This window comes from Hipposideros armiger, unplaced genomic scaffold, assembly GCF_001890085.2.
Source record: "Hipposideros armiger isolate ML-2016 unplaced genomic scaffold, ASM189008v1 scaffold_160, whole genome shotgun sequence".
Taxonomy (NCBI): domain Eukaryota; kingdom Metazoa; phylum Chordata; class Mammalia; order Chiroptera; family Hipposideridae; genus Hipposideros; species Hipposideros armiger.
Genome location: NW_017731510.1, coordinates 703,101 through 711,960, shown reverse-complemented (window position 1 = coordinate 711,960; position 8,860 = coordinate 703,101). Strand labels below are relative to the sequence as shown.

Sequence of the window (8,860 nt, the reverse complement as noted above, 5' to 3'; positions counted from 1 at the left end):
CCAGAGAAACCCAAGACGCTAATTCAAAAAAGTATATGTACCCCTATGTTTATTGTGGCGCTATTCACAATAGCCAAGACTTGGAAACAACCGAAATGCCCATCGGTAGACGACTGGATTAAGAAATTGTGGTACATTTATACAGTGGAGTATTACTCCGCTATAAAGAAGAATGAAGTCGTAACATTTGGGATGATATGGATGGACTTAGAGACTATTATGTTAAGTGACATAAGTCAGTCGGAGATAGACAAATACCATATGGTTTCACTTATATGTGGACTCTAAAAAACTGAATGGGCGAGGAAAGTGAACAGAGGTGGTCTCAGAGATGTGGGAGTGCAGTTGAGGGCTGTTGGTTGGGGGGGGGTGGGGATGAGGGACAAAGGGAAGGGGCTGGATAGCATAAATACGCAGCTGCAGTGTTGCCATGGGGACATGGGGGACAGTTCCAGGAATGTAATTGATTATGTTGTGAATATTTTGTAGGGTGTCAGTTGGTCACATGTCTTGCATCACGGATGGGGAAGAGGCTTGATCACTGCACTGTACACCTGAAGCTGATGTTGTATAATATTGTATGTCAACTACAACTATATAGTCATGAGACGTGGAGTATAGTGTGGGAGTGGAGTCAAGGGATTTGTAATAGATATGTATGATATTGGGGGGAAATGGGGTGGCAGATTAGGGGAGGGAGGTTGTCACTTCGAGGGGTAAAAAGTATAACTATTGCACTGTGTTGTACAGCTGAAACTAATTCTAAAAAATGTGTATTTCATAATAAAAAATAATAAAAACAAAACAAAAAAAATAAGTGCAAAGTGCCTTAAATAGTAGCTTTCCAATAAATGGAATCTATTATTATTGCAAAAAAAACCAAACAAACTTGTTATGTAGCAATTTTGTTAAAACAAGACATTTCCCTACTGTCTCCTAGGAAATTTCATATATATATATATATATATATATATAATATTATATTATAATATATATTATATACACTCACATATATATATAATTTGTGTGTGTATATATATATATGTGTGTGTGTGTATATATATATATAAAGTCTGAATCCGTGAGTCTAGGATGGGAAGAAAATGGCATTGGATTTGGTGTCTTAAGTGACAGCCCTGCATAGGGCCACACTGCAGAGAGGCAGGTGGCTCTGCTTCCGAGGTGATTGATAACATCTGGGCCCTGCTTTTGTCTTCCCCAGGAGAGATCACTTTAGCTTTTTCAGGTCTGGAGTTGGCTGAGCTGAGTTAGGTGTATTTCTCAGAGGAAAAGCAACCAAGAGCTTCAATGTCCCATTAGTTCTAGATAAGCCTCAATTCTAGATTTCTATTGATGACGTAGGCAGTTCTACTAAGGAGACTATAACAAGGAATATGGTACACTGAAGGGGTGCAGGGGGGGCTGTTTACAAAAACAGGCTCCCTTGGTATTTCACAACCCCCATTTGCAGGAAGCAAGAAGATAGAGTTCTATTTTATTTATTGTTACAATATTTTTTATTATTAAATTGACAGTAGCAATGAAAAGTTAGAATACCTTACAGCTATATAGCATTTCACAGTTTATGAAGCATTTTGAGTGGATGCCTTTAAAAAAAATCGTTAGAACTTCATACCCAAATCCAAATAAAATACAAAAAGTGCTTAGTAACCTGTAGCCTGAAATGCAAACATAATATAGTATTGTCTTTTATCAGCAAATGTGTAGCTGGTGTTTTTGAATTTAATTTTGGTAAACAATAGGATTTCCAGGCTAGACATTGTCTTGTGACAATTCTTCATTTTCCACAAGGTAAATGAGACCCACAAGTGACTTGTCTAAGGTCATGAAGCCAGTGCTTAATAGAGCCAGTCTTCTTGTTAGCCATGCCTACTTCCTAAAATTAATCTTTGCAACTTGAAGATTATAGAAATTTGACTTGCTTTTCTTTTGCATCATCAGCTTGAGCAACATTGTTGCATTTTGCAGCATTATTGAAACTAAGGTTGATGATAGTCCTATCTCTTTAAAAATAAAAAAAATAAAAATGACGCTGGGGGTTGGGGGGGGGGCTGCTGACTGCGGCATAGCATCCAGGCAGCCTGGACCCAGTGCAGCTGCGGTGGCAGTCACGCTGGAACCTGCTGATGTGACAAAGGAAAACAAAGGTGCGGGGATGCAATGCTGACAGCGACCAGTAAGTATCTGAGGATCCAGCTAGATAACAAACGAGAAGGGAAAATGAAGGAGCTTAGAAATAAACTGGTGGCACAATTTGATCGGTCATTCAGCCCTCTGCAAGCTGGGCTAGAACCAGGTCAGGCAGTCTCTGCAGTTGTTTGTGGAGACCATTGGCTGCTTTCCTAAGGTACAGCCTTTGTTAGAGGACAGTCTTCTTGAATGTGTTGGGCAGCTGTGAGGAATGGGTGCTTTTTAAAATTGGGGCTGGCAGGCTGCGGGATTGAGGGTGAAGTGCCAGCTCCAGAGTTACTAGAGAGACCCACTGTGGTCAAGATGCTCAGACAAGCCGGCTTTGTCATTTTAATTCCCACCCTGGATTGCAGCGTTTGCTCACACTGGGCCTGCCTACTGCTGTCATCCAAGTGTGGGGTCAAGAGTTCTGTTGAATAAGAGTGTGAGATTCTCACAGTAGCTTGTAGTTTAATTTACAGTAATCATCCTCATTTTAAACAGCGTGCCGTTAAGTGATTCCATATATTATAGTTATCTTATATAATAATGTTTGGAAAATCTGCTGTTAGTTAAAAGCATTTTACTTATTTAATTTTATTGTAATAAGTGATCATTACATTCTTAGAAAGAGTAGAGCAGTTTTAACAACAAAAATCTCTTGCTGTTTTTCTTTTCCTGAAAACAAAGTTGATACCTCGCTGAAGACTGCTAGATTCATTGCTAACACATCAATTGTTTTGGCTTTAATTTTATCCTCTCTGTGGAAAGAAAGCCTGTCCTGGTTAAGTAAAAGGCGCAAAGCAGGTTAATTCTGTGGTTGCCCAGCACAGCTGCTGGGACGTTATACTGAATGGGCATTCTTTATTTCCCCACCAATGCAGATAAAAGTAATTGCCACTGCATCCCATCTTATTTGTCACGTGAAAAGTGAATTTTCCGCATTGTTTTGTTAAGCTACCCATTAATAACCCATTAATAAATACATGCTAGGTTAATGCATGGTTTTACTTATGACTAACCAGCTTTCCCTCCCTTGTCTTGCTGGAAATCTTACTTCATGCTGTGGACGAATCACAGCCAGTCCCTTTTCCCTTTTCCACTGTGGCCGTCCCTTTCATCCCTGCTTTACCTTTCCTGGCTTTTTGGGCTGGCCAATTGCCCCCTTTTCTCGCTAGATCAAGGCTCCTTCAGTCTCCCTTTCAAACAAACCTAACCCGATTTTCCGAATTCCTGCATTTTCCTTGTAATTCACTAGGTTTGTAAGATCTTTCCCATGATTAATCCGGTGTTTTCTTTTCTTCACCTTCAAGAGAGAAAAGCCCAATTAACAGCTTTTTAAGACCAGGGTTGGCTTACCTCAGAAGCGTGGTATTGTTGCCTTATGCTGCATTTGCTCCCAGAAGCCTTAGGTTCAAATCTCAGCTCTGCCATAACCTAGTTTTGCAGCCACTGAAAATTCATGTCACTTCTGTAAACCCCAGTCCCTTCTTGTGTTCTAGATGATGGCAGCCACTGTTCACACAATTGTCATAGGGTTGGAATGAGGTAACGTATGTGAAAGCAAGTGCTGGGTCCAGGGTGGCTATTGAAAAGGCGTTTTGTCCTTTTCCTATTCAGTCCACCCATCTACCTAGCCGCTCATCCATGGGAAGCACGCTAACGTGGTTTCTCATGTCATTCCCCTCAAGGAATAAACTTTGAAATGACCTTTTGACCAAATAATCAGCTCCGACCAAGCACAAAACATATATTCGGTCCTTGCTCAGGATCTCTTACCTGTAAAAGTACTGCTGATATTCTGTGTTGCCATAGGAGTGTCCTGTTGAAGGAGGGAAAGCCAACTCCCTTTGCACAGCCCCTGTGAAATCCTGTCTGATGGCAGCAGGGGATGCTGCTTTTGGCTATCCGGCTGTGAGAGCAAGTGAGAACCGCTAAATGTGATTGATGCAAAGGGCGCCAAATCGAGAATCAGAACAATTCCCATGGCTTGTCTAATTTTGGACAACTTGGGTGGCAATTTGCTCTTAGTATTGCCAATCCTGTTACTATTTTAGTTTCTGCTTTATGTGCCCTTCTCCTTTCTCCTTGCTACCGTTACTTTCCGAAACTGTACACTTAGCACATTGAGTCAGATTTAAAAGTCTAGGATGGAACATCATGGAGTTGGAAGAAGTCCTGGACTGGGAACAGAGGGAGGTGGCTGTAGCTGTGCCTTGGCTTTTTGTGCTAACTGGAAAGCCGTTTAACCTCATCTCTAGGATAAGAGGTATGGATAAGAGGATAAGAGGTAGGTAATTCTAAATTCAAGTCCTGGGCACAGGAGCCACGTAGTTCTCTTTGGAGTAGACTCAGTTTATAACAATTATTTGATCCAAAATGTGTTGTCTGTTTTCATTCTCACAATAGCTGTATGAAACAGGCAACCCCATTTTACAGATTATAAAATGCAAGATTGGGAGAGAGTAGAACCCCAGCTATTTTTTATGTATAAAAAGAGAGGGTTGACTGGATGATATTGAAGTTTGCTTTTCTTGCTGAACATCAGCAAATCCTCAGGTCGCAAACCCTAAGCTCTGCTCCTTACACCACTTTGTTGCCTCTCATGGTCTCTGTTTTGTAAGGAAAATCTGTCCCACTTACAGTAACTTCACATCCAGACAAACATTCATTTTAAATATTCTGCTCTGGACTAAACCATGAGTCTGTTGCCTAGTCCTGAAAATGTGGGCTCTGCAGTCCATATATCCTTTTCACGTGTTCTGAAACTGCAACATTTTAAAATAAGTCAAAGCCATACTAGTATCGTTATGGGTGATCACTTAAACTTCATTGATCTCTTTCTTTCGTTAATGTACTAAGTGCTAGAGAGGAGTACATATTTGAATTTTTAGGTATCCGGAATTTGGGCACACTTTTACATAGTAGTAGGTGTTCAGCTTTTCTTTTGTTTTTAATGCAATGAGAAATTTATTTTAAAAAAGTCCTAAGAGGGTTCTCAGATAAAATACAGGAAATACTAAGACATACATACACGTATAATAAAAAAGCTATTTGTTATTTATTTGAAACTCAAACTTAATGAAGCACAGTTTTATTTACTAAATCTGGCAACCCTATTTAAACAGAGCCTTAACTGATGAATTAAATAATACTTTGAGTTCATGGATATTAATTTGTTAGGTTTTTAAGCTTAAAATATAAATCATATCCAATCTTAAACAGTTTTCCATGATATGCCAAATATCTCACTCGTTTTATTTATTAATGTTTTTGTTTATTACACTTTAAGTTAAGTGTCTATCCTAAGAAATTCTGATCCTGAAGAACATATTATGTCCAACTCACCTTCATATTTCCCAGAGACCCTGCTACCGAATGAAAAAAAAAATCCAAGATTTTAAATATATTTATTTGGAGCCAGATAAACTTAGTTTTGAAAACTGGCCCTACATCATGCTAGTTCTGACACTTCACCTCTTGGAACCTCAGTTTCCTCCTTAAATGGGACTGATAATCGATTGATAATCTCCACAGCAGAGATCAAACGGCAGGTAAGAAAGGCTCTGACATGACGGGCTCCCCAAGGCAATGTTGGGTTTTAAGTGAATGAAAGAAGACTCTTTTTCCCTTCAAAAAGCTAGATAATAATAATATTAGTCAGATAATATCAAATGAGATATATTTTAATCACATAATCCATTTTTCATATATAATTTTTAAAAAGATGTATTGGGATATAATTCACATACTATACATTTCACCCCTATGGTATATTATTTTTATGTAAAATTTTATCTTTGAAGATAAATCAAGCTTTGAAAGGCAAACCTAACACTGTGGAGCTTCTATACCAGTGCTAACTGCCTCCAAACCCCTGCATCCCTTAATTCTCTCTGCTGGTTGACAGGCTGCGAGCTGAGGCTAGATCAACTCAATTTAAGATATGCTATAAAAGTATTTGTGTATTTTTATTACCTGAAAATTGGCCAAAGTGACTAAATTATTCATTCTTTATTGAACTTTCTGCATCCATGGTCCTGAAAGTGACTGAGTGGCAGAGTCAAAGATGAATAAGACATCCTTGAGGAACTTTAGTAGAGCAGGAAGATTTGTATAACATAGAAGCCATTTGGAACACTGAAGGAATAGTTATATATTTTCTTATTACGTTTGAAATACAATATCTTTTCTGTTGTACATTTTACATGGAAATACTTAATTATACACACACACATATCCCTTTAGCTTTACCATTGGTGCTCTACAAAGTGCATTTATGTACATATTCAGTTCCAAGTATGTATATTTGAGGTCAAATAATGGCTGTAGTGACCATGACCTTTTTTATAACAGATTGTGCCAATCCAGTTCTGTCATTAATGACATCCTCAGTTCTTGTTATGTCTTATCTTTTGGTTATTGATTTATAGGGTGAATTCATCTGGCTTCTTCATTTTGCAAAGATGCCATTTTAAAGTCCTTGCTGACTCATGTTTTGTTCTGACATCAAGGAGGGCATGGCGATTATTCTGAGGGTAATTCCAGCGGAGGCTTTCTGTGGGCTCTAAGGCTATCTGTATGTGGCTTCTTGTTTTCGTAATGTTAGGGGCTTTCAAGGGTGAATTTTCACTACATCACAGAGGATTTAGCTGTGAACTTGTTTGGACACAGATGATAAAAAGTCACATTGATTTTTAATTCCCGCTTTTAGATAGATGGATAGCCCAATCTCAGGAGATCTCTAAAGGCAGTGCTGACTCTCTTCTTTGCTATAAATGGATTAAAAGACTGTCTCTAAGAAGACTAAAGCTATTGTGAGAGGTGAAGCTGCACAGGGTGTGCCTGTGAACACTGCGGCACTAAGAACAGTGAAAGCAGAAGGGGTCACCCCAGACGGGCTTGTTTCCTCCAGGACATTCCTCCCCAGCCCCATGAGGAGGGGGCTTTTCTAATTCTAAGTCTGCACAAAGGATGAGATCCTGAAACTTAACAGATGCTCTTACACAAAGAGAAAGGACATCACACTGAAGAGGACTGAATACTAGGGTTAGCTCCCGATTATATTTTTATCTCATCCCTGTAGGACAGACCTTTCTTTTCATTCTCATGGGTGACAGCCAGGAGTCTGTGTGCTAGTTCCTGAGAAGTTTGCTTTGTCCTTCTTCCTCTGGTCAAGTCCATCTTCTTCTACTTAGGAACTCCTTCATCTTCCCGTGCTCTTCTCCCTGCCTACTTCTATCAATGGGCTGCTTTGGGTTAAAGGGACATCACCAGTTATTTATGCAATGCTCATTATTTAATTAAGCCCTGAGTCTTGGGCCTGTTCCTGTTTCAAGTATTGTAACTCAAAGAAATGTTCACCTTGGTGAGTTAAGTGAAGGTGGCATGTTTCTTTCTGACTCCTTGAGATCATATATAGTGCCAAATCCACCTACTATGGGAAAAGCCCAGGTTGCCAAAATAGGATATTTTTGCTTGGAAGGCAAAGAGGTCACTGAATGGACACACTGTGCTTCTATTAGCCGTGCGCAACAGCAGGTTTCAGAGCCAAATGAATGGTTCCACAGCTGGTGATGGTGGCTGTCCAAGCCCCATTCCCCGGCGGCAATTACAGAGCATTCATTGTTTGGGCCCATGATGCACGAGAAGAGGACATGAATCCGTGGTGGGTGGGAGAACGTCATGAACACATTTCATGTCACTTCATGTCTTCAAGACTATTATGTGAGCAAAAAGAGTGCATCCAATATTTACAAGAGCCACCTCTAGTCCTTTCAGACATAGTTGAACTCAGTCTTTGTGAGGATCCTGTATGTGGATAGGGTAGGTTAGTCCTATTTTATGGATGAGGAATGTTGGGCACAGAGGGCTTATGTGATTCTCAAGTTGTGGTCTCCATCATGCCACTCTACCCCCAGATGGCATGATGTGGAGGCAGCTTTCTTCCCCCTTCGGGAAGGAGTGGGGAGAGAAAGAAACAGTATGTGAGTGCCTTCATTGTGTTAGGCACTCAATAGCATCAGGTCAGAGCTGGGAGTCAGAGGACCTGTGCTGATGTCCCAGTCCCCAGTAAGGGATGTTGCTTGACTTTGCCAAACACCAATTTTCTTATCTGTAAAACAGAATTAATAATTTTCTACCAAATCACCAGGCAATAAGAACCTGAAGTAACATAATATTTATAAAATCACTTTAGCAAATTAAAATACCATATCTGTACAAAATAATTTCACTATGCTGCATTTTAATTTTACTCTCAATAATATTTCAACTGTATGTAAAAGTTAGGATATACCAATATTTTTGGCCATGTTAATGAACTACATAAACATGAAATTATCACGAAAGCAGGAAAAAATAGATTTATTATATCATGATTAATTTGATTGTCTTATTGAGGAACTGTCTTAAATTTATTAGTAATGAATCATTTTGAATGCTTGCATTTCTTATTTTTAAATTGTATTAGATGGCTCTTCAATTACATTAGATGCAATAAAAAAAAGTCTACTAGCTTTTATCCTCTATGCAATGTCATTGTTAAAGATTTATAAAAGTAAATGTGTGATATATTGAAGCATTAAAAAATGAATGCATTATCAGATGAGAACTATATACAACAGGAACATCAAACATATAAGTATAAAAATCCTATATAGGGCCTGCC

General features: G+C 39.1%; 1 protein-coding gene across 1 annotated transcript in view; it reads left to right on the top strand.

Moving 5' to 3' along the window:
* Window positions 1–2,100: 2,100 nt before the first annotated feature.
* SACS (sacsin molecular chaperone) overlaps window positions 2,101–8,860 on the top strand; it is an 83,197-nt gene continuing 76,437 nt past the window's right edge. Inside the window, exon 1 of the mRNA XM_019651439.1 lies at window positions 2,101–2,197. The gene's annotated coding sequence lies outside the window, so the exon portion shown is untranslated. The remainder of the gene's footprint in view (window positions 2,198–8,860) is intronic.